General features: G+C 40.5%; 1 long non-coding RNA gene across 3 annotated transcripts in view; it reads right to left on the reverse strand.

The window, feature by feature from the left end:
• The window catches only part of LOC149749530 (uncharacterized), a 166701-nt gene that overhangs the window by 127208 nt on the left and 14148 nt on the right, over positions 1-25345 (reverse strand). The gene's annotated exons all lie outside the window — the stretch shown is intronic.

A 25345-nucleotide genomic window follows, 5' to 3' on the forward strand; every position in this document is an offset into this window, starting at 1 on the left:
AGTTTCACAGGCACGTGGGACTTTCCATTGTTTGCTGATGGATAGGCAGGTGGTACTTAAATTCTCACTGAAACCCGGCTTTTCTTCTCGTTACATCCACGGTGGTGCCTTGCCAGACACAGAGCAAGAAAGGATTCTGCTCATGCTTCCTGATTCCTTGGGGTCAGCTAAAATTGCCCCAACCTTTAGAGATTTGCGATACCTGACATTTTATCGGATCATATGATAGTCAACCCCTCCCCACCCCAAGCCCCCATCAAAAGTGCAGTCAGGCACCTCAAAATGACTTTTTTAAAAAAGAAGCTGAGCATACCTCCTTGAGACAAATACAGCTATGCTTCTGGTGTTGCAAATCAACCAAGGCCCTCACAGCCCCTCCAGCCAGGAAAATTAATAATCCATGAGGGTTTTCAGGAATTGCTAGAAGTATGACACCCACCCTTTCTAGATTTCCTGGAAAAACCCTGATTTCTTTCTGACAAATGAGTTCATTAGGCATGTAATGAAATTTGCTTCGATTTTTAGACCTCTGTAAATGTTTCACGTCCATCAAACCATTCATCAGAAAAAACAACCCTGTGTTGGACCTTGAGCCCTGACTGTTTGGAAGAGCGGGTGGCTATAACCCAGTGGGAAGAACAAGCTAGAAGAAGAGAACAGCATCTCCACCTAGGCCTGGTCCGCGACTCCTCCCGCCCAGCTACCCCAGCCCCCAGGTCGCTGACTGCAGGCAGCAAACAGCTGCACTCCAGTCCCGCACAGTCATGGGCAGCACCCGGCTTTTCTCCCACAAAGCAAAGTTCATTTTGCCTTTTGCAGAAGATGCATCTGACTCATTTTCCCCTCTGGGGGTTACGTGATGGCCAGCTACAGGCTGCAAATTCAACGGAGCCTTGAGTGGGGAACTGCCGGTTGTGCCCATTCAATCACATTGAACACTCAGAAGTTCTATAAAACCCCAAACCCACAAAAGCAACTTGACAACAGGGCCCAGACCAGATCAGCGGTGGAGGGCATCTCACCCACTGCTGTTCCCTCGGCCTTCTTTCCTGAAGCCCACTCAGCCCCTCTAGCTGCATCTTTTTTTTTTTTTCCAACTAAAAATAAATAATATAGATATTTATTTTTTTGGTTCCTCAATACCATTCTTTTTTATTATTGAAGTATAGTTGATTTACGATATTGTATTAGCATCAGGTGTACAGCATAGTGATCCAGCTTTTTTTTGCAGATTCTTTTCCATTATAGGTTATTACAAGATATTGGGTATATTCCTTGTGCTATACAGTCAATCCTTGTTGCTTATCTGTTTCATGTTTAGTAGTTTCATTCTTCCCACCTTTCTGTCCTCCCCTCTCTCTCTGCACCCCTGCATCTCCAGTCTGGTCAGACCTGTGTGTAAATGTGCAGGCACGATCTCTCTCCTCCTTGAGGCTGTTGTCAGTTTCTGGCTGCAGGAATAAGAATCTCGCCAACGGCCCTGAGCCAGGGCGTCCTGTGCTCCCCACCCTTTCTCCCTGTCACCTTCCCATTCATCTCCTGTGAGCTCTGACCCATTTTGGGGAGTGATAATTAACCATGTTGCTTTTTTTTGAGAATTCTAGGAAAGTGGATATCCGTATGACTCACACTTCTGCAGTTTAAAGCAGTTTTTACTATATTGAATTGAGGCAGATGAGTTTTTCACTAGATCCTCACTGTATGGATTTACAACCATCTGTAACCACTCTTGGAAAGAAAAAATAAATCAGCACTGCTAGTTCTTAATGAGGCTTTGCCATATCACTAAAACTCTGAGTGAAAACATATGGGACGGTTATCTTTAAATGATCTCATAAATGTCTTTACTTAGGAATACGACAGATTTCCTTTATAATGCTCGGTTTTAATACAAAGCTAACACCACCATTAGAAATTATGTTCTACCACTCTGCTTGACAAGAGGATGCTTTTACAACCTATATTGTTATAAACTTTAGGAGAGTTTACAATTTATACAATCATGAGCTTGTTAAGTAAACTATGTAAATTTATGTGGACCAGGGTCTAAATTAATTCAAGCCTAAAGAAATCAAACTCTAGCTAGACCATGATTTAATTAAAAATTGACAATATGACTCATGGCACTGAAGTTTACTGCCAAAAGAAGCATCATTGCTGTGACAGAGATAAATGTAGGAAGGCTGATAGGTTCTTCAAGGTTAAAATAGACAGAGGTATCAAGATGGACACGGCATTATAAGAGTTCCTATAATTGCTCAAATCAATGTCTTCAGGACAGTTTCAGAACAAGTAATCTCACAATGTACTCATGAAAATCCATAGATGTACATCTTTATTTTCAGCTTTTCTCCCTCTAATCTGGGGTTTGGGGGTTTTTAGGTTTCTCCTTACCTTCTTGTGAAGGTATATCCATATAGATACAGATATCTGCATATCTATATATAGAGAGATCTTGTGAATATTTATATAATATATATATTTTTCAGATTTAATTTTTGCTCCTGTTTTCATTTTCTATATACTACTTTTATAGAGTATTTTCTCCTTTTCATCTGTTTTCTGAAATATATCCCCTGTGACTGGCATCCTACTTGTGTCTGAGGTGCTTGTGCAAGTTTGACTGTTTATGAGGTTTCCTTCCTGGAATATATGCTGATCACCTTTCACCTGGCTAAGGCCCCTCTTTAGCCTGTCGTCCCCATCAAGGTCCGGCGACCACTGTCAGGTATCCCTAGGCATGAAGCAGATTTCAGGGGAGGGCGAGTGCAGCAGGAATGTGTCTGAGCCAAAACCAGGATGCAGGAGCAGACAGGTATGTGTGTGTTTGTGGAGATACTGGGACAGTATTTGAAGCCCAGTCTCTCCTAGAAACTTGAGGGCACATGGCCTCGGCCATCGCAGAACTGTATCTGACTCCAAACAGGGCAGGTGGAAAGGAGGCTATGGTCCCACAAAGATGCCAAGTAGGTGACCTTTGTTTCCACCTTAGCTCTCCTGTTGCCTCAGCTCAGCCCACCCGCCCTGCCCCACCCCACCCGCCCTGCCCCACCCCACCCATGACTGGTTCCTCCCTGGGGTTCTCTCTGCACAGCGCCATTTTGCAATGGCTTCCTCCACCAACTTTTCCAATTAAAACCTTTACGTCACATTTATGTTTTAAGGAGGGTCTTTAATGCCTTCGGACATAGGAGTCAGTAATTTAGGAGTTTCAGGCTTCTGGCATGGTGGGAAAGGGGATTCTCCTTTAAGACTAAAGGTCCTCTGGTGTCCTCCACACCATCCAAGGCTTCCTGGACCTGTGCTCCCCCCTCCCTACAATGGGGCCCTCTATTCCTCTGAGAGCTGCAGGGGTGCAGGAGGCTGGGAAACACTAGGGATCTCAGGGGAGGACAAGGGTCAGGACTTTCTCACACCCTGACCTCGCTCAGGAGATGGGGAGGGAACTGGTGCAAACCTTTGAAGTACTGCTCCTTCCTTTTATTCTTCGAGATGAGTTTGGTCCTTCCTCCCCAAATTCTTGAGCCACTTTTGGGAGATTCAGATGGAAAAAACACAATATTTAGGACAAAGTTTAAGATCCTCCAGAATTTTCCTCAAGGATAGCCAAAGCCCAGGACCTAGAAGCCCCCCTCCCTGCCAGCTGTGATCAACCAGGAAGGTGAAGGGGGGAAAAAAGGAAACAGTTCATAAAATGACAGAGGCCAGAGCCTTGGCAAATAGACCTCACCTCCTGTCCGTGGATCTGATGATCCTGACTAACTTGAGGAGAACGGCAGCTTCTTTCCCTTCCTACCCTCCCACAGAAGGTGGCCACCTGAGAGCTGAGCAAGGCCCGTGAATTAGCCTACGGCGCCACCTAGCAAAACCAGAGGGTACTCAAGAAACACTGAGCTCGCAGGGCTCAGGGTTGGTTTTTTTTTTTTCCACACCCAGAAAAGGGGGTTTCCATATCATTCACGGAGTTCTGGGAAATGGAATTTGTATAAAATCTTTCTTGCACACGATGGAAAACATTTATTAGCACCTAATGAGAGAATGTGGCCTAAAAGCAACTGTAATAAAAACTTAGGAGGATAAGAGTTTAGCGCTCTAAACTTGCATTTTTCCCTAATAACATTTGTGACTATGCAGTTTTTGCTTCAAGAAGAACTTGACTCTGCCTTAAGTTACTGATTCTGCCTTACGTTATAGATTTGATTCAATGACCAAGAGCTACTGTTTCTTCTATTTTCTTTTCTTTTTTTTTTTCTTTTCTCCTCCAGATCAGATGTAGCTCTGGTGAGGGCTAGAAGTCCTGAAGGGAACAGAAGCTCATCAAAGACAGATTCTATGGGGAAACTTAGGCACATTCTGACAAATTTATGATATCATGGGTTCAGTCAGATGAGACTTCCCTGGCTCCCTCAAATCCAGCTGCAGGAGGAAACACTGGCCTTACATGCTGAAACCAGCTTATCAAGAGAGCCAGGTCCACCCGAACCATAAACGACACGGTCCTGCACAGGAAGCTGGAGCCATGCTTCCCATCTGAGATGGATAAATCTCTGAAGCCAACAGACTCACAGCTGCCTCTAAAGCTTCCAGGAAACAAAAACTGTTTCAATGACCACATGGGGAAGAGACACTCTTTGCCTTTTAAAGGCTCAGGAGAACTTGAAGTTTGTAAACATGGACTCTGAAGCCAAATGCCTGGGTTCCACGTGTGCGTCTCTGTCACTTAAGCCCTGCCTCAGTTTTCTGCACAATGAGTGTAATTCTAGTATTTATTTCATAAGGTTTTGGTGAAGATTAAATGAGATAAACCATATAAGTGCCTCAGATAAGGCCTGACACATGGCAGGCACTTAATAAACATTAACTAACATTTAATTATCCTAGAATTTAAAGGAACAACCCAAGTTTTCTTGCACTGAAGCAGTCTTTGTTAATTAGCATAGCAAATTGTGCCTGTGTAGCAAGTCTCAGTGGCAATTTCTTTGGCTATCCTCACATTGGCAGCAGAAACAGGAGGTATACATACAGCTTTTAAGAATTTTTTTTAGTAGAAAGCATGCAAAAAAAATTGAAGACCACTGATCTATCTCAAGGGATTCTCAGTTAATGCTGTTAGCTGATTGATAATCAGCGGGTTTTTTTGCTTTTTTGTTTGCTTGTTTCACTTGCCATTACTATCCTTCTCCGAATCACAGCGCCATCTCGGGTTGATTCAATGAACTTTCCTGAACAGTCCTATGGCCATATAAGGCTTTCTTTCATGTTTCATTTATTAGTTTGTAAGTTTCTTAGGTGCAAATATTCTGCCTGGTCACTCTATGCCACCAGACAACTAGAAACTGTTATGTAATTTTGGGTTAAACACCTAGAAAATTTGGAACGTGGTGCTTTTTCTGAATCATGGTAACATCATTAAGAGATATTATTAGTCAACTGAATTCACACTGTAGTCAAGTGAAAACAAGTTTTAACTTACGGAGCATCTCTTAAGGGTCAGCCTCTATGTTTTGTCATTGACTCTGGGCCACTATTGTCTTCCATCAACGCCTCACAAGAATCAAATTACAACACAACATTATGAACAGCCCATTTCTTAGGAAGTGGCAAACTGATGCCTTTTTCCACAAGGTGAGTGCCTGAAAAATTTACCAGAAAACCTTGACATGGTGAGTAATGCCAGTGAAACAGCACTTTATCTTTAGGAGACACGGGATACACCTCAACATACAAGCCTTTTAAAGCTGAAGCCAAAGTGCAATGCTTCCCTGAGCTTCACTGACCAAGATAAATGAGGCTGTGCTCAGGCCCTGGTGGGAGGAAAAATGGCTTGACAAGTTTCATATGTGTGGTGTCTCTAGGCTTCACCTTGCTTTTTTAATTTAGCCCTAATTAAACTGCAAAAAAAAAGATAAGAAATATTCATTTGACCTAAGAGCAGAGTATCACACTCTTCCTAATTTTTAATGCTCATCCTGCAGCCATATTGCAGAATCACAGAATCTCATCTGAATTGGCTCTATAGTCCTAATAAAAAAATTCTTACAGATTTTTTATAGATGAGAAGACATGGATAGATATAAAAAGGCTTTACTGACTGCTATATCATATAGCATTTGCTTCCAGGTCTAGTTGCAATGTTTTGTATTAGGCATACCCAGAAATACAATATTCATTGGTTTAAAGTGAAGTACTCATGTAACAGTCATTGCAGTCCATGAGGTCTTCTAATTTAGGGAACAGCTCTTTTTAATTGAAAACTCTGTGGCAACTCGAGCACATGATCTTCTTCTATATTGTTATCAGATAGCGTTATACTGCAAGTGGTAAAAAACCACTGGCTTCTCGTACCTCCATACTGAGGCAACGCCCAGCCTCTGATATGCCCCAATGACCTAATAAAGTACAGTGCAGTACAAATGGTCTATTTGGCTGAAAAATGTGGTCAAGTACATATACACATACACTTGAAGATATATGATTTTGTGAATTCAACATAATTCCATTCAAAATTCCCCTGGCCTTTGGAGAAACGTGGCAAGCTGATTCCAAAATGTACATGAAGGAGCAAAGGACAAGAAAAGACAAGACACTCAAAAAGAAGAACCACATGAGAGAACTTGTCTTCCAGATATTAAAATTATTCCAGGGCTAAGATAATAAGATATGGTGGTATCAGTGGGAAAACATATAGATGGATCAGTGCAGCAGAATATAGAACTCAGAATCAGACAGACACATGCATAGATATCTGACTGACTTTTTCTAGAGCTGACATTACAGATACCCAGGGGAAACATAAATTTTTTTCAAAATATGGGTATGGGGAAAACAAATTACCCATATATTTCAAAAATAAAATTGAATCCTTCACATCACACATAAAAGCCAAGTATTGGTGTAGTAAAAGCTTAAATGTAAAAGGAGAATTAGAAAATTTATTAAGGATTGATATAAAAATAATTTTATGATTTTCTGGTTTATAAAAAACTTCCTTGAAAAAACATATACTATAAAAATATATGCTAAATGAAACGACTCTTAAAATGAGATTAACTATATTAAAATTAAGAGTTTATGTTCCTTACAAGACACCATAATGAAAGTAAAAAGTTAAGTCAGAAACTAGAAGAAGGTTTTTGCAACACAAAGGATTAATCTCTGGAATATATAAAGAACTACCAGAAATCAATAAGAAAAAGACAAACAACCCAACTGACAAATGGGCAAAAGTGTTAAACATGTATTTCACAGAAGAGAAAGAAACAGAAAAAAATAAGTGGAGGGATTTCCCTGGTGGTCCAGTGGTTGAGAACCCGCCTTCCAATGCAGGGAACGCGGGTTCAATCCCTGGTCGGGGAACTGAGATCCCACATGCCGTGGGCCAACTACGCCTGCGTGCCGCAACTACAAAGCCCATGTGCTCTGGATCCCACGCAACATAGCTAGAGAGAAGCCCATGCACTGCGCCACAATGAAGAGCATGCATGCCGCAACTAAGACCCAACACAGGACATAGCTTCAAGATGGCAGAGGAGTAAGACATGGAAATCACCTTCCTCCTCACAAATACATCAAAAATACATCTGCGGGCTTCCCTGGTGGCGCAGTGGTTGAGAGTCCGCCTGCCGATGCAGGGGACACGGGTTCGTGCCCCGGTCCGGGAGGATCCCACATGCCGCGGAGCAGCTGGGCCCGTGAGCCATGGCCGCTGGGCCTGCGTGTCCGGAGCCTGTGCTCCGCAAGGGGAGAGGCCACAGCAGTGAGAGGCCTGCGTACCTCAAAAAAAAAAAACAAAAAACATCTACATGTGGAATAACTCCTACAGAACACCTACTGAACGCTGGCAGAAGACCTCAGACTTCCCAAAAGGCAAGAAACTCCCCACGTACCTGGGTAGGGCAAAAGAAAAAAGAAAAAACAGAGACAAAAGAATAGGGACAGGACCTGCACCAGTGGGAGGGAGCTGTGAAGGAGGAAAGGTTTCCACACACTAGAAGCCCCTTCGCGGGCAGAGACTGCGGGAGGCGGAGGGGGAAAGCTTTGGAGCCGCGGAGGAGAGCGCAGCCACAGGGGTGAGGAGGGCAAAGCGAGGAGATTCCCGCACAGAGGATCAGGGCCGACCAGCACTCACCAGCCTGAGAGGCTTGTCTGCTCACCCGCCGGGGCAGGTGGGGGCTGGGAGCTGAGGCTCGGGCTTTGGAGGTTGGATCCCAGGGAGAGGACTGGGGTTGGCTGCGTGAACACAGCCTGAAGGGGGCTAATGCGCCATGGCTAGCCAGGAGGGAGTCCGGGAAAAAATGTGGACCTGCCTCAGAGGCAAGAGACCATTGTTTTGGGGTGCCCGAGGAGTGGGGATTCAGAGCACTGCCTAAACGAGCTCCAGAGATGGGCGCGAGCCACGGCTGTCAGCACATACACCAGACATGGGCATGAAACGCTAAGGCTGCTGTTGCAGCCACCAAGAAGCCTGTGTGCAAATACAGGTCACTATCTACACCTCCCCTGCTGGGAGCCTGTGCAGCCCGCCACCGCCAGGGTCCTGTGATCCAGGGACAACTTCCCCAGGAGAACACATGTTGTGCCTCAGGCTGTTGAAACGGCATGCCAGCCTCTGCTGCTGCAGGCTCGCCCTGCATTGTGTACCCCTCCCTCCCCCCCAGCCTGAGTGACCCAGAGCCCCCTAATCAGCGGCTCCTTTAACCCCGTCCTGTCTGGCCAGGGGACAGACGCCCTCAGGAGACCTACACACAGAGGCGGGGCCAAATCCACAGGTGAACCCCAGAAGCTGTGCGAACAAAGAAGAGAAAGGGAAATCTCTCCCAGCAGCCTCAGGAGCAGCAGATCAAACCTCCACAATCTGCATCTATGGAATACCTGAACAGACAACGAATCATCCCAAAATTGAGGCAGTGGACCTTGGGAGCAACTGTAGACTTGGGGTTTGCTTTCTGCATCTAATTTGTTTATGGTTTTATGTTTATCTTAGCTTAGTATTTAGAGCTTATTATCATTGGTAGATTTGTTTATTGATTTGGTTGCTCTCTTCCTTTTTTTAATATATATATATATATATATATACTGTTTTTTTCCTTTTTCTCCTTTTGTGTGTATGTGTATGCTTCTTTGTGTGATTTTGTCTGTATAGATTTGCTTTTATCATTTGTCCTAGGGGTCTGTCAGTAATTTTTTTTTTTTTTTAGTATAGTTTTTAGCACTTGTTATCATTGGTGGATTGTTTTGGGGTTTGCCCTATTCTTTCTTTCTTTTCTTATTACTTTATAATTTTTAATAATATATTTCTTATTTTAATAACTTTATTTGCCTTTCTTTTTCTTTCTTTCTTTCTTTTTTTTTCTCCCTATTCTTCTGAGTCATGTGGCTGACAGGTTCTTGATGCTGTAGCTGGATGTCAGGCCCAAGCCTCTGATATGGGAGAGCTCAGTACAGAACATTGGTCCACCAGACACCTCCCAGCAACCACATAATATCAAATGGTGAAAGCTCTCTCAGAGATCTCCATCTAAACGTGAAAAGCCAGCTCCACTCAACGACCAGCAAGCCACAGTGCTGGACACCCTATGCCAAACAACTAGCAAAACAGGAACACAACCCCACCCATCAGCAGAGAGGCTGCCTAAAATCATAATAAGGTCACAGGCACACCAAAACACATGACGGTATGCAGTCCTGCCCACCAGAAAGACAAGATCCAGCTTCATCCACCAGAACACAGGGACCAGTCCCCTCCACCAGGAAGCCTACAAAACCCACTGAACGAACCTTACCCACTGGGGGCAGACACCAAAAACAATGGGAACTATGAAGCAGCAGCCTGCAAAAAGGAGACTCCAAACACAGTAAGTTAAGCAAAATGAGAAGCCAGAGAAATACACAGCAGATAAAGTAGCAAGGTAAAAACCCATCAGCACAAACAAATGAAGAGGAAATAGGCAGCCTACTGGAAAAACAATTCAGAGTAATGATAGTAAAGGTGATCCAAAATCTTGGAAATAGAATGGACAAAATACAACAAACATTCAACAAGGACCTAGAAGAACGAAAGAGCAAACAAACAGAGATGAACAACACAATAAATGAAATTAAAAATTCTCTACAAGGATTCAATAGCAAAATAACTGCGGCAGAAGAATGCATAAGTGACCTGGAAGATAAAATAGTGGAAATAACTACCACAGAGCAGAATAAAGAAAAAAGAATGAAAAGGATGGAGGACAGTCTCAGAGACCTCTGGGACAACATTAAACACATTAACATTCGAATTATAGGGGTCCCAGAAGAAGAATAGAAAAAAAAAAAAGGGACTGAGAAAATATTTGAAGACATTATAGTTGAAAACTTCCCTAATATGGGAAAGGAAATAGTCAATCAAGTCCAGAAGTGAAGAGAGTCCCATACAGGATAAATCCAAGGAGAAACACACCATGACAAATATTAACCAAACAATCAAAACTTAAATACAAAGAAAAAATATTAAAAGCGGCAAGGGGAAAGCAACAAAAAACATACAAGGGAATCCCCGTAAGGTTAACAGCTGATCTTTCAGCAGAAACTCTGCAAGCCAGAAGGAAGTGGCAGGACATATTTAAAGTGATGAAAGAGAAAAACCGACAACAAAGATTACTCTACCCAGCAAGGATCTCATTCAGATTCGATGGAGAAATTAAAATGTTCACAGACAAGCAAAAGCTAAGAGAATTCAGCACCAGCAAACCAGCTTTCCAACAAATGCTAAAGGAACTTCTCTAGACAGGAAACACAAGAGAAGGAAAACACATACAATAACAAACCCAAAACAATTAAGAAAATGGTAATAGGAACACACATATCGATAACTACGTTAAATGTAAATGGATTAAATGCTCCAACCAAAAGACATAGACTGGCTGAATGGATGCAAAAACAAGACCCGTGTATATGCTGTCTACAAGAGACCCACCTCAGGCCCAGGGACACATACAGACTGAAAGTGAGGGTATGGAAAAAGATATTCCATGCAAATGGAAACCAAAAGAAAGCTGGAGTAGCAATTCTCATATCAGACAAAATAGACTTTAAATAAAGACTATTACGAGAGACAAAGAAGGAGACTACATAATGCTCAAGGGATCGATCCAAGAAGAAGATATAACCATTGTAAATATTTATGCACCCAACATAGGAGCACCTCAATACATAAGGCAAATGCAAGCAGCCATAAAACGGGAAATAGACAGTAACACATTCATAGTAGGGGACTTTAACACCCCACTTTCACCAATGGACAGATCATCCAAAATGAAAATAAATAAGGAAACACAAACTTTAAATGATACATTAAACAAGCTGGACTTAATTGATATTTATAGGACATTCCATCCAAAAACAACAGAATACACATTTTCCTCAAGTGCTCATTGAACAATCTCCAGGATAGATCATATTTTGGGTCACAAATGAAGCCTTGGTAAATTTAAGAAAATTGAAATCAAATCAAGTATCTTTTCTGACCACAATGCTGTGAGACTAGATATCAATTACAGGAAAAAATCTGTGAAAAATAGAAACACATGGAGGCTAAACAATACACGACTAAATAACTAAGAAACCACTAAAGAAATCAAAGAGGAAATCACAAAATACCTAGAAATAAATGACAATGAAAATACGATGAACCAAAACCCACGGGATGCAACAAAAGCAGTTCTAAGAGGGAAGTTTACAGCAATACAATCCTACCTCAAGAAATAAGAAACATCTCAAATAAACAACCTAACCTTACACCTAAAGCAATTAGAGAAAGATGAAAAAAAATTCCCCAGTTAGCAGAAGGAAATAAATCATAAAGATCAGATCAGAAATAAATGAAAAAGAAATGAAGGAAACAATAGCAAAGGTCAATAAAAGTAAAAGGTGGCTCTTTGAGAAGATAAACAAAATTGATAAACCACTAGCCAGACTCATCAAGAAAAAAACAGAGAAAACTCAAATCAATAGAATTAGAAATGAAAAAGAAGTAACAACTGACACTGCAGAAATACAAAGGATCATGAGAGATTACTACAAGCAACTCTGTGCCAATAAAATGGACAACCTGGAAGAAATGGACAAATTCTTAGAAATGCACAACCTCCCAAGACTGAACCAGGAAGAAATAGAAAATATAAACAACCAATCACAAGCACTGAAATTGAGACTGTGGTTAAAAATCTTACAACAAACAAAAGCCCAGGACCAGATGACTTCACAGGCAAATTCGATCAAACGTTTAGAGAAGAGCTAACACCCATCCTTCTCAAACACTTCAAAAATATAGCAGAGGGAGGAACATGCCCAAACTCATTCTACGAGGCCACAATCGCCCTAATACCAAAACCAGACAAACATGTCACAAAAGAGGAAAACTACAGGCCAATATCACTGATGAAAAGAGATGCAAAAATCCACAACAAAATAATAGCAAACAGAATCCAACAGCACATTAAAAGGATCATACACCATGATCAAGTGGGGTTTACCCCAGGAATGCAAGGATTGTTCAGTATATGCAAATCAATCAACGTGATAAACCATATCAACAAATTGAAGGAGAAAAACCATATGATCATCTCAATAGATGCAGAGAAAGCTTTTGACAAAATTCAACTCCCATTTATGATAAAACCTCTCCAGAAAGTAGGCATAGAGGGAACTTACCTCAACATAATAAAGGCCATATATGACAAACTCACAGCCAACATCATTCTCAATGGTGAAAAACTGAAATCATTTCCACTAAGATCATGAACAAGACAAGGTTGCCCACTCTCACCACTATTATTCAACATAGTTTTGGAAGTTTTAGCCACACAATCAGAGAAGAAAAAGAAATAAAAGGAATGCAAATCGGAAAAGAAGAAGCAAAGCTGTCACTGTTTGCAGATGACATGATACTATACATAGTGAATCCCAAAGATGCTACCAGAAAACTACTAGAGCTAATCAATGAATTTGGTAAAGTAGCAGGATACAAAATTAATGCACAGTAATCTCTTGCATTCCTATACACTAATGATGGAAAATCTGAAAGAGAAGTTAAGGAAATGCTCCCATTTACCACTGCAACAAAAAGAATAAAATACCTAGGAATAAACCTCCCTAAGGAGACAAAAGACCTGTATGCAGAAAACTATAAGACACTGATGAAAGAAAATAAAGATGATACAAACAGATGGAGAGATATATCACGTTCTTGGATTGTAAGAGTCAATATTGTGAAAATGACTATAGTACCCAAAGCAATCTACAGATTCAATGCAATCCCTATCAAATTACCAATGGCATTTTTCACAGAACTAGAACAAAAAATTTCACAATTTTTATGGAAACACAAAAGACCCTGAAGAGCCAAAGCAATCTTGAGAAAGAAAAACGGAGCTGGAGGAATCAGGCCCCCAGACTTCAGAGTGTACTACAAAGCTATAGTAATCAAGACAATATGGTACTGGCACAAAAACAGAGATATAGATCAATGGAACAGGATAGAATGCCCCGAGATAAACCCACACACATATGGTCACCTTATCTTTGATAAAGGAGGCAAGACTATACAATGGAGAAACGACAGTCTCTTCAATAAGTGGTGCTGGGAAAACTGGACAGCTACATGTAAAAGAATGAAATTAGAACACTCCCTAATACCATACACAAAAATAAACTCAAAATGGATTTGAGACCTAAATGTAAGACCGGACACTATAAAACTCTTAGAGGAAAACATAGGAAGAGCACTCTTTGACATAAATCACAGCAAGATCTTTTTTGATCCACCTCCCTAGAGTAATGGAAGTAAAAACGAAAATAAACAAATGGGACCTACTGAAACTTAAAAGCTTTTGCAAAGCAAAGGAAACTACAAACAAGACAAAAAGACAACCCTCAGAATGGGAGAAAATATTTGCAAACGAAGCAACTGACAAAGGATTAATCTCCAAAATATACATGCAACTCATGCAGCTCAATATCAAAAAAACAAACAACCCAATCCAAAAACGGGCAGAAAGCCTAAACAGACATTTCTCCAAAGAAGATATACAGATTGCCAACAAACACATGAAAGGATGCTCAACATCACTAATCATTAGAGAAATGCAAATCAAAACTACAATGATGTATCACCTCACACCAGTCAGAATGGCCATCATCAAAAAATCTACAAACAATAAATGCTGGAGAGGGTGTGGAGAAAAGGGAGTTCTCTTGCACTGTTGGTGGGAATATAAATTGATACAGCCACTATGGAGAACAGTATAGAGCTTCCTTAAAATCTAAAAGTAGAACTACCATATGACCCAGCAATCCCACTACTAGGCATATACCCTGAGAAAACCATAATTCAAAAAGAGTCATGTACCACAATGTTCATTGCAGCTCTATTTACAATAGCCAGGACAGGGAAGCAACCTAAGTGTCCATCGACAGATGAATGGATAAAGAAGATGTGGCACATATATATAATGGAATATTACTCAGCCATAAAAAGAAACGAAATTGAGTTATTTGTAGTGAGGTGGATGGATCTAGAGTGTGTCATACAGAGTGAAGTAAGTCAGAAAGAGAAAAACAAATACCATATGCTAACACATATATATGGAATCTAAAAAAAAGAAAAAAGGTTCTGAAGAACCTAGGGGCAGGACAGGAATAAAGATGCAGATGTAGGAATGGACTTGAGGACACGGGGAAGGGGAAGGGGAAGCTGGGACGAAGTGAGAGAGTGTCATGGACATATATACACTACCAAGCGTAAAATAGATAGCTAGTGTGAAGCAGCCACATAGCACAGGGAGATCAACTCCGTGCTTTGTGTCCACCTAGAGGGGTGGTCTAGGGAGGGTGGGAGGGACACACAAGAGGGAAGACATATGGGGATATTGTTTATGTATAACTGATTCACTTTGTTATACAGCAGAAACTAACACATCATTGTAAAGTAATTATACTCCAATAAAGATGTTAAAAAAATAAAAAGATCCAAAACAGCCATAAATAAATAAATATCAAGAAAAGAAATAAATATCAAGAAAATACCATAGGTGTATGAATTTATTTCTGGACTCTCTCTGGCCCATGTAACTGTGGTTGAGTGAGAGAAGAGTGGTGGGAGATGAGGTCAGAGGAATCAAACCTGGATTGTTCAGGGTCTTGCAGGCTGTAGAAAGGATTTTTTTTAAAAAATGGAAAATGGGCAATTGTACTCGAAATTAGAAAAAATACAAAAATTAAAGCCTCCGTGATCAGATAACATTTTATAGTTACCATACATACAAGAAGTAAGAATCCTGGCAATACCCATATTACTGAAAATACACAGTAATAGTTACACTACTTGGGAAAATAATTTGGCATCATCTAGTAAATTAGGAAAGTAGCAGAAATCTCTGAGTAACTGCACCCCAAGGTAGAGTCCCTAAAGAAACTTTTGCACAGTGTACTAGGAGACATACAGAAGAATGTTCATAGCAGAACTGTGTGTTTGTAATTGGAAAAAAAATTGAAACCAGACCAAATGTTAATAAACAATAGAATGGATAAATAAATCATGGTGCTTTCCCAATGAATACACCAATGAACAAATCAAAAAGCTACACTCACCACTGATGGAATTCAGAAAGGAAACACCGAGTAAAAAAGTAATTAGTAGTAGAACACAAGCAGAATGATTACATAATATTCAAGAACACTCAAAACTAGACAACATATTCCTTGGGGATTTAAATGTATGAGGTAAAACTACAAAGAAAAGCAAAGGGATAATGAATATAAAGATCCAGGTAGTAGTTATCTCTGATGGGGCAGAGGAGTGGGAGGAAGAGAAGGCTTCCAGAAACAATGGTAATGCTTTCTTTCTTTCTTAAAGTGGGTGGTTGATAATGGATCTCTCTTGAGTTATTACTATTTAAACGCCCCAATTTTTAAAAGCTTTTTCTTTTTATACTCACATAGAAACGTCAAAAAGAGCACAGAGTTCCTAGGTATCCTTCATCCAGCTTCCCCCAATGACATCATCTTACATAAGCATAGTTCAGTTAGCAAAACCAGAAAATTGACCTTGGTGCAATACTATGATGTAAACTGCAGACCTTATCCAGATCTCACTTGTTTTTTGGGTTTTTTTTTGTGGTATGCGGGCCTCTCACTGCTGTGGCCTCTCCCGCTGCAGAGCACAGGCTCCAGACGCACAGGCTCAGCAGCCATGGCTCATGGGCCCAGCCGCTCCGTGGCATGTGGGATCTTCCCGGACCGGGGCACGAACCCGCATCCCCTGCATCAGTAGGCGGACTCTCAACCACTGCGCCACCAGGGAAGCCCCAGATCTCACTAGTTTTTACATGTACTCTTTGTGTGTGTGTGTGTGCATGCACGAGTGTGTGAGTGTCTGCATGGGTACACTTTATCCCATGTATAGATTCTTGTAATCACAACCACAATCAAGATACAGAACTGTTCCATCACCACAAAGAAACTGGATAGTCACAACCTCCCTCTGACACCAACCCCTGGCAACCTCTTGTCTGTCTTCATTACTATAATTTTGCTACCCTACACATTTTTTAAAATATTCTTTTGTATCTATTTAAATTCTTTTAGAAACTTAACTCAGATGGGGAAAATCCTTAGTACCTATAAAGGTGATCCCCATCATTTATCCCTGGCCTACGTGGTAAAATTTCCCTGGGCTTGCTGAACTGTTCACCCCAACTCATTTCCCTCACCCCTGCCAAAGGCATCAAGGGGAAAGATACGTACACTTTTTTCTCCTCATGAGAGAGCCATCTTAGAATCAGGAGATCACCTTGTCTTCCCCAACCTGCCCCTCCCACTTGACCTCAGGCTACTGCCACAGGTGGCAACTTTTGACAGTCTCTGTTTCAGAGGATGAAGTTAGCCCAGCGTGGGGAAAGTTACCAAACAAATCAAACACAGAGGGAGAAGTTACAGATACACTGAGATTCATTTGATCTTGACTGACAGCCTTAGGTGTTACTAAATCATGCTTCACAGTTTTCATCCCTTTCCCCCAGGCTGGCTGGTTCCTTTGGAAGCAGAGTCCCTGGCTGATCTCAGACTCCTGTTGTCCAGCTGCTACAGGTACAGCCAGTTTAGTTTGAAACAAAAGGCTATAATCCACCTGAACCCCAGTCTTGTCTCCTGCCTCTCCTGGAGGCTACCTGACCTGTCCTTTAACGTACCTACTTTCCCTCCATCCATCCTACTGGGGAAAAAGCCATCCCCTACTCTATTCCTTTTTATGTAAAAACGAACAAAACTGTTTTCCATCTGGACTCTTGTAATACCCCTGATGTTTACTGCATCTTTCAAACCTGGTTCTAAACAGCCTCCAGCCCCTCCCTTCTTTCTTCCCCTTGTTTTCTTCTTTCTGGTTAGGTGTGTTTTGTTTTGTTTTGTTTTGTTTCCATTTTACAGCACTCAACCAGGCATGTATAGGCAGACCTTGGTTTCGGCCACCATCAATCAGTACTTGGAATTGTCCTCCTAAAGGGAATCATATTTCCTTTTAAGAACAATGCTGGAATTGGAAGTTGCATTCCTGGAGAAAGCCCAGCCACAGTTAAATAGGTTTATTAAAGTGTATTCTTTAGGATATTATCATGTGATTTGAATGTTGTGGACAAGTAACTCTGGGAAAGACAGGACTTAAAGTTAATCCCCAGCCCCTGTCACTAAAAGAATGCTCAGATCTTTTTGCGGGTAGAAGGAGTTGTTTCCTAAGGGCAGGCTACTTGAGTGTAGAACAGCTACCAAATTATAGGAGAATAATGTATCATTTTTTTTAAAGCAAAGTTAAAAGAGCTGAAGGCACTATTCTCTAGCCTCTGTAAAACGAGCATAAACATGCTGTATGTGGTGATTAGTCCTGCTTGCTTGCAGATCCACCCTCCACCTTGCCATCTCCCTGTGCGAGCTGACCTGTAAGAGCAGGTTCCTTTGCTCTTCACTCAGCCCTCTTCCACAAGTTGTTGATCCAAGAGCCATCCCAATAAATGAGCTCCAGAGAACTCAACCTGTAATAAGAGCTCTATTGATCTTCTTACCTGAAGGAACAGCCTCTTCCCTTCCCTCTCATTTCCAGAGGCGATTAGTTTCAACTCCTTTGATATATTCTTTGCATATCTCTGGAAAAAAATGTTTATGTTGCTACTTTTTGATAATTTGTTTTAGACATTATTCATCAACTTTCCTCTGTAGAGACTGAAGATGTTGTTCTTTTTTATACACACACATACACATACATGTACACACACAAACACACACAGTACATTTTCCATTCCCCCATGGTCCAGTAAAGTTAAAATCAATACTCAGTAAATGTATTATTATGACTATACGTAAATGATAAAGTTCAGCAATGTAATATACTATGATTGCTTTTTCCTACTTACGTTTTTCTGTCCCTAAAGTTAATATATGTCTTTCTTTTCCATTTGCTTATTTTTCTATGTATTTATTACTATTTCCAAACACTCCCCCTGTAAATCTCCTCTGGATATATTCAAACAAATTAAGTACTCCATCAATTTCATCTTCTTGAAGATGACTCTTCTAAAGCCTTCTGGCCTGCAATTATCTGGGTGGATTGATTTCTAAGACTACCTCCTGTTTTCTTGGAATATCCCTTTCTTATCACCCTGGGAATTTCCTTTATATCTCTTTTGGATTGGGTTTCTTGTTTTCCTCTTTATTGGTTTACTTCCTTGTTTTGGTAGAGAATACTCTTCAGTAGTTTCCTTAGAAACAGTTCATGGGAGGTAAATTTTTGGGGATCTTGCTTATTTGAAAAATAGGTTATTTACCTTTGCATTTCGTTGATTTGGGAAGGTGGCTGATCTAACGCCTCCTCCTTCTTTAAGCAGATAACTCTGGTAAAATCTTATCAACTCTGGTAAAATCTTATCTCTTATACAGATGAGGAAACTTATACACAGATGAGGAAACTGAGGGCTGGAAAGGTTGGGACATGCTTAGTGATAGAGCTGGTTTTAAATCCAGCAGAGTTTCCACTGCAGAGACATGAAAACTGAAGATATCTTTGGAGTAAAGTACACTAAGTCCCCTACATATGAACCAGTTCCGTTCTGAGAGCACATTTATAAGTCCAATTTGTTCATAAGTGCAACAAAGTTAGCCTAAGTACCCAAACTAACACAAATGGCTATATAGTACTGTACTGTAATAGGTTTATAATACTTTTCACACAAATAATACATAAAAAACAAACACAAAAAATAAATAAAACATTTTTAAAATCAATTTTTAGCTTTATTAAAAGTGACACATTCACATGATTTAAAAAATAAAATGATACTACAAAACTTATAACAACAGCAAAACCCAGAAGCTCCATGCTTCCTTCTCTACCCCCATTTACTCCCCCCAGAGTCATCCTTTACTCTGAACTGTTTCTTTTGGTATTTACATTACAATATTTACATTCCTATAGGGCTTTCACTTTGTTGGGCTTATTTTCACCTAAATGATTTCTTCAAATTTTCTTTTGTTTACTTGTTTCATTTCTTCCATATTATTTAACAACTATAAAATCCCACCCTATACTGTTTTCCACATAATCAAATGTATCAGGAATCTATTAGATGCACTTATGTTGTTTTTGTTTGTTGTTGAATTTTATTTTATTTTATTTTTTATACAGCAGGTTCTTATTAGTTATCCATTTTATACATATTAGTGTATACATGTCAATCCCAATCTCCCAATTCATCACACCACCACCATCCCCTCTGCTGCTTTCCGACCTTGGTGTCCATACGTTTGTTATCTACATCTGTGTCTCAATTTCTGCCCTGCAAACCAGTTCATCTGTACTATTTTTCTAGGTCCCACATATATGCATTAATATACAATATTTGTTTTTCTCTTTCTGACTTACTTCACTCTGTATGACAGTCTCTAGGTCCATCCACGTCTCTACAAATGACCCAATTTCGTTCCTTTTTATGGCCTTTTTAAGTAATATTCCATTGTATATATGTACCACATCTTCTTTATCCATTCGTCTGTTGATGGGCATTCAGGTTGCTTCCATGACCTGGCTATTGTAAATAGTGATGCAATGAACATTGGGGTGCATGTGTCCTTTTGAATTGCGGTTTTCTCTGGTTATATGCCCAGTAGTGGGATTGCTGGGTCATATGGTAATTCTATTTTTAGTTCTTTAAGGAACCTCCATACTGTTCTGCATGGTGGCTGTATCAATTTACATTCCCACCAACACTGCAAGAGGGTTCCCTTTTCTCCACACCCTCTCCAGCATTTGTTGTTTGTAGGTTTTCTGATGATGCCCATTCTAACTGGTATGAGGTGATACCTCATTGTAGTTTTGATTTGCATTTCTCTAATAATTAGTGATGTAGAGCAGCTTTTCATGTGCTTCTTGACCATCTGTATGTCTTCTTTGGAAAAATGTCTATTTAGGTCTTCTGCCCATTTCTGCATTGGGTTGTTTGTTGTTTTAATATTGAGCTGCATGAGCAGTTTATATATTTTGGAGATTAATCCTTTGTCCATTGATTCCTTTGCAAATATTTTCTCCCATTCTGAGGGTTGTCTTTTTGTCTTGTTTGTAGTTTCCTTTGCTTTGCAAAAGCTTTTAAGTTTCAGTAGGTCCCATTTGTTTATTTTTGTTTTTATTTCCATTGCTCTAGGGAGGTGGATCAAAAAAGATCTTGCTGTGATTTATGTCAAAGAGTGTTCTTCCTATGTTTTCCTCTAAGAGTTTTATAGTGTCCGGTCTTACATTTAGGTCTCAAATCCATTTTGAGTTTATTTTTGTGTATGGTATTAGGGAGTGTTCTAATTTCATTCTTTTACATGTAGCTGTCCAGTTTTCCCAGCTCCACTTATTGAAGAGACTGTCTTTTCTGCATTGTATATCCTTGCCTCCTTTGTCATAGATTAGTTGACCATAGGTGCGTGGGTTTATCTCTGGGCTTTCTATCCTGTTCCATTGATCTATATCTCTGTTTTTGTGCCAGTACCATATCGTCTTGATTACTGTAGCTTTGTAGTATAGTCTGAAGTCAGGGAGCCTGATTCCTCCAGCTCCATTTTTTTCCCTCAAGACTGCTTTGGCTCTTCGGGGTCTTTTGTGTCTCCATACAAATTTTAAGAATTTTTTGTTCTAGTTCTGTAAAAAATGACATTGGTAATTTGATACGGATTGCATTGAATCTGTAGATTGCTTTGGGTAGTATAGTCATTTTCACAATATTGATTCTTCCAATCCAAGAACATGATATATCTCTCCATCTGTTTGTATCATCTTTAATTTCTTTCATCAGTAGCTTATAATTTTCTGCATACAGGTCTTTTGTCTCCCTCGGTAGGTTTATTCCTAGGTATTTTATTCTTTTTGTTTCAGTGGTAAATTGGAGTGTTTCCTTAATTTCTCTTTCAGATTTTCCATCATTAGTGTATAGGAATGCAAGAGAATTCTGTGCATTAATTTTGTATCCTGCAACTTTACCAAATTCATTGATTAGCTCTAGTAGTTTTCTGGTGGCATCTTTAGGATTCTCTATGTATAGTATCATGTCATCTGCAAACAGTGACAGTTTTTCTTCTTCTTTTCCAAATTGTATTCCTTTTATTTCTTTTTCTTCTCTAATTGCCATGGCTAGGACTTCCAAAACTATCTTGAATAATAGTGGCGAGAGTGGACATCCTTGTCTTGTCCCTGATCCTAGAGGAAATGCTTTCGGTTTTTCACCATTGAGAATGATGTTAGCTGTGGGTTTGTCGTATATGGCCTTTATTATGTTGAGGTAGGTTCCCTCTATGCCCACTTTCTGGAGAGTTTTTATCATAAGTGGGAGTTGAATTTTGTCAAAAGCTTTCTCTGCATCTATTGAGATGATCATATTTGTTAATCAAATTTGTTAATATGGTGTATCACATTGATTGAGTTGTGTACCCTGAAGGTTCCTTGAATCCCTGGGATAAATCCCTCTTGATCATTTTTAACCTTACAGTACAAAACCTTGAAAAGTACAGTAGTACTGTACAACAGCTGGCATCCAGGGGCTGGCATCGAGTGAACAGGTAAGAAGAGTTACCGACTGGAGGAGGGAGAGGAGGTGGGAGTCGGTAGAGCTGAAGGATTGTCAGCAATAGGAGACGGAGGGTAAGCTGCAATTTCACTCACACCTGATGTTGACGGCACAGATTCTGGTTCCTTGCTGGACTCAATTCTATCCACCCTCTTGAAAAAAATGACCCAGTGATGTCTGGGTAATTCTGTACCAGCTACATCACCACTGCTTTTATGCTTGCTTCTGGACATCCTGGCTTGAAATAAAGATACTGTACTCCCTCTATACAGTACAGTACAGTAAAGTAAACAAAAGCGCTACCACTTGTAAAGGATGCAGGCACATGAAAATATATGCCAGACACATGAACTAACTTACATGATGGGACATGTGAACGCACACTCGCATCTTTGAAAGTTCACAACTTGAAGGTTCATAGGTAGGGGACTTACTGTAATTTATCTGGAGGCGGGATGGTGTGAAGTATTCGAGGAGTGCACAGAGCAGACAGATGCCAAGCCTGAGTGTCCTAATGGAGTTCTCTGGCCGGCCTGCTGTCTAAGAGCCACTCTGAAGTGGCTGCTGCCTGGTCTGTGAGCAGCTGAGATGGCAGGTGTGGACTCTCATCATCTTCTAGGAAAACCAGAGAGCCCATCTCTTTGGGAAAACACTTGAATGATGCCAAAGGTGCTGGTCAAACCGGACCTAGATAGGTTCAGATGTGAGCCTTGCATGAACTGCATCTGCTATAGTCACCAGCACGCCCTCTGGCCACCAATATTCATTTCTCTCTGCCTGTCTCTGCCTCTGCTCTATGCTTCAGGCATGGGACAGTGAGGCTGGTTCTGCCCCAGAAAGTCACCTTGCCTTCTTGAGTGACTCCTTCGAGCTTGCCCTCTCTATGTATAGTATCATAGTTTGCTCCCTTTCCAGATTTTTTATTGCTTCTCCAACAGAGAGAAACATGGTTTCTATCATCCTTGATTTCCTTATTTGATCAAAATATTTAACTAATCTCCCATTTCCACCACACATGGGCATCTCCCTCACCCTGATCAGACTCTTACTCTCCATGCAAGATCAAGGCCGTCCCTTAGAACAGACACTCAACTCACTCTGCTTGGGCTCTGACTCTCCATGCCAAGCCAACCTTAGTAAGAACAACTTTCCTCACCCTGCTGGAGCTCTCACACCCCACATCACACCACCCTCCCTAGGGATGCCTTCCTTACCCTAATCTGGCTATGACTCTCCTACTTCAGCCTTCATATGAACACCTTCTTAACCCTACTTAGACCCTGACATCCCACTCTGAACCACCAGGTCTCTCCTGGACCCCCCAACCATGGACTCTATCTTGCTCTGTCACATCTAATCACTTTAGGGCTGAATTGTTTAGGAAGGAAAGAGGAAGAGGATGAAAATATGGATTAAAAAAATTTAATGGTTATGTGTTTATGTCAATGTGTATGAAAGTATGATTAGTACATCAAACCAGTGGTTCCATAGATATTATTGCTTAGGACAAGGCTAAAGTTTTTTTTTAATCATTTAAAAAATATTAATATTAACTCAGCAACTTCTGTCTGTTCCAGAGGATAAAAACATGGCATTGTTATCATTCTTAGTATTTTACATCAGGGTGTTTTGTCCCCAGAAGTAATCTGTTGGGATGAAGTTATTTCCAAGACAGGCAACCTATTAAGCCACTATCACCCATTAACCTCACAACACAACTGGCATATCGAGTATTCCACTCTAAGTTTTGGAAAGCAGATTGGAGGTCTTTGAGGGAATAGGAATGCTGTAGACTGAATGTTTGTGTCCCTCCCAAAATTCATATGTTGAGACCTAATTCCCAAGATGATGGTATTTGGAGATAAGGCCTGTAGGATATGATTAAGTCATGAGTGTGGAGCCCTCATGAATGACATTAGTGCCCTTGTAAAAGAGGCCCCAGAGAGCTCCCTTGTCCCTTTTGCCATGTGTGGTTATAGCGAGGAGACAGCTGTCTATAAGCCAGGAACTGATCCTCACCAGACACTGAATCTGCCAGCACCTTGATCTTGGACTTCTCATCCTCCATAACTGTGAGAAACAAACGTCTGCTGTTTATAAGCCACCTAGTCTATGTTATTCTGTTATAGCAGCCCAAACAGACTAAGACAAGGAATTAAGTACAGCAAAAGGCATGGTGTTAGAGTGGACCAGCAAGGCAGAGAGAGATTCAGAAAGCAGTGCGAAGACATATTTCTTCATTATAAAGGGACATGTCAACCTCTTCATAATTTCTGAAAGGCTATTGCAGTAAAGGTCAAATAATTTTAAAGAAAAACAAGAAAGAGGTATCATGGCAATGAAAATTTGCAATGATGATTTTTTAAACTAGTTGGCAAGCCTCCGATGCTTAGGGCTCAAGTGGGAGTGCTATTGATCACCCTGAACCTCTCCAACTGTACACTCACACACACCACCACCACCACCACCTTATCTTCAATAAGCCACTTGGGAAATGCTGATGATAATAGTATTAAATGGCGAATTCCCTGGTGGTCCAGTGGTTAGGACTCAGCGTTTTCACTGCCATGGCCTGGGTTCAATCCCTGGTCGGGGAACTAAGATCCTGCAAGCCCCATGGCGCAGCCAAAAAAAAAAAGAAAGAAAATTTTAAAAAAACAGCAACAGTATTAAATGACTTGGAGTTAAAACATTTGAAACTTGTTGGAGAGGCAACAATAGAATGCTATAGGGACAGCCCTCAAAGTTTGATGGCTGGCTAGTGAAACCAGCGTGAAAATGTATCCTGATGTATAAGGAGAAAAGAAAGTTGATTTGCAGGAAAATGTAGAGCTCAAAGGACATTTCAACTAAGATACTGGGGAACACACGATTTTCTCAAGATGGATAATTCCCTAGAAAAGTATTCAAGAACAGTAATAGGAAGAATTTAACAAACTGGCAACTGAGCAGGAAACCTCTTGTTTTGAATTTATTTAAAATAAATAGAATCAAACGGTTCCAATTACAGTAGCTGAAACAACATGTTCAGTGCTAAGTTTTATAGATTAATGCCTCTGCGGTTTATGCTCTGATGCTCATAGAAAATGATTATTGTAGTTATTTGAAACAGTTGTAAATAGTGTCTTACCAAAAAACAACTTTGCTCCTTAATAGCAATTTATACATTATGCTTATTTATTTTTTAATTTCTTTTCCTTTTTGTTTTTCTGTTTTTAATTATT

Source organism: Delphinapterus leucas, chromosome 3 (genome assembly GCF_059928025.1).
Source record: "Delphinapterus leucas isolate spDelLeu-1000000601 "Yukka" chromosome 3, BTC_Dleu_Yukka2, whole genome shotgun sequence".
NCBI lineage: Eukaryota > Metazoa > Chordata > Mammalia > Artiodactyla > Monodontidae > Delphinapterus > Delphinapterus leucas.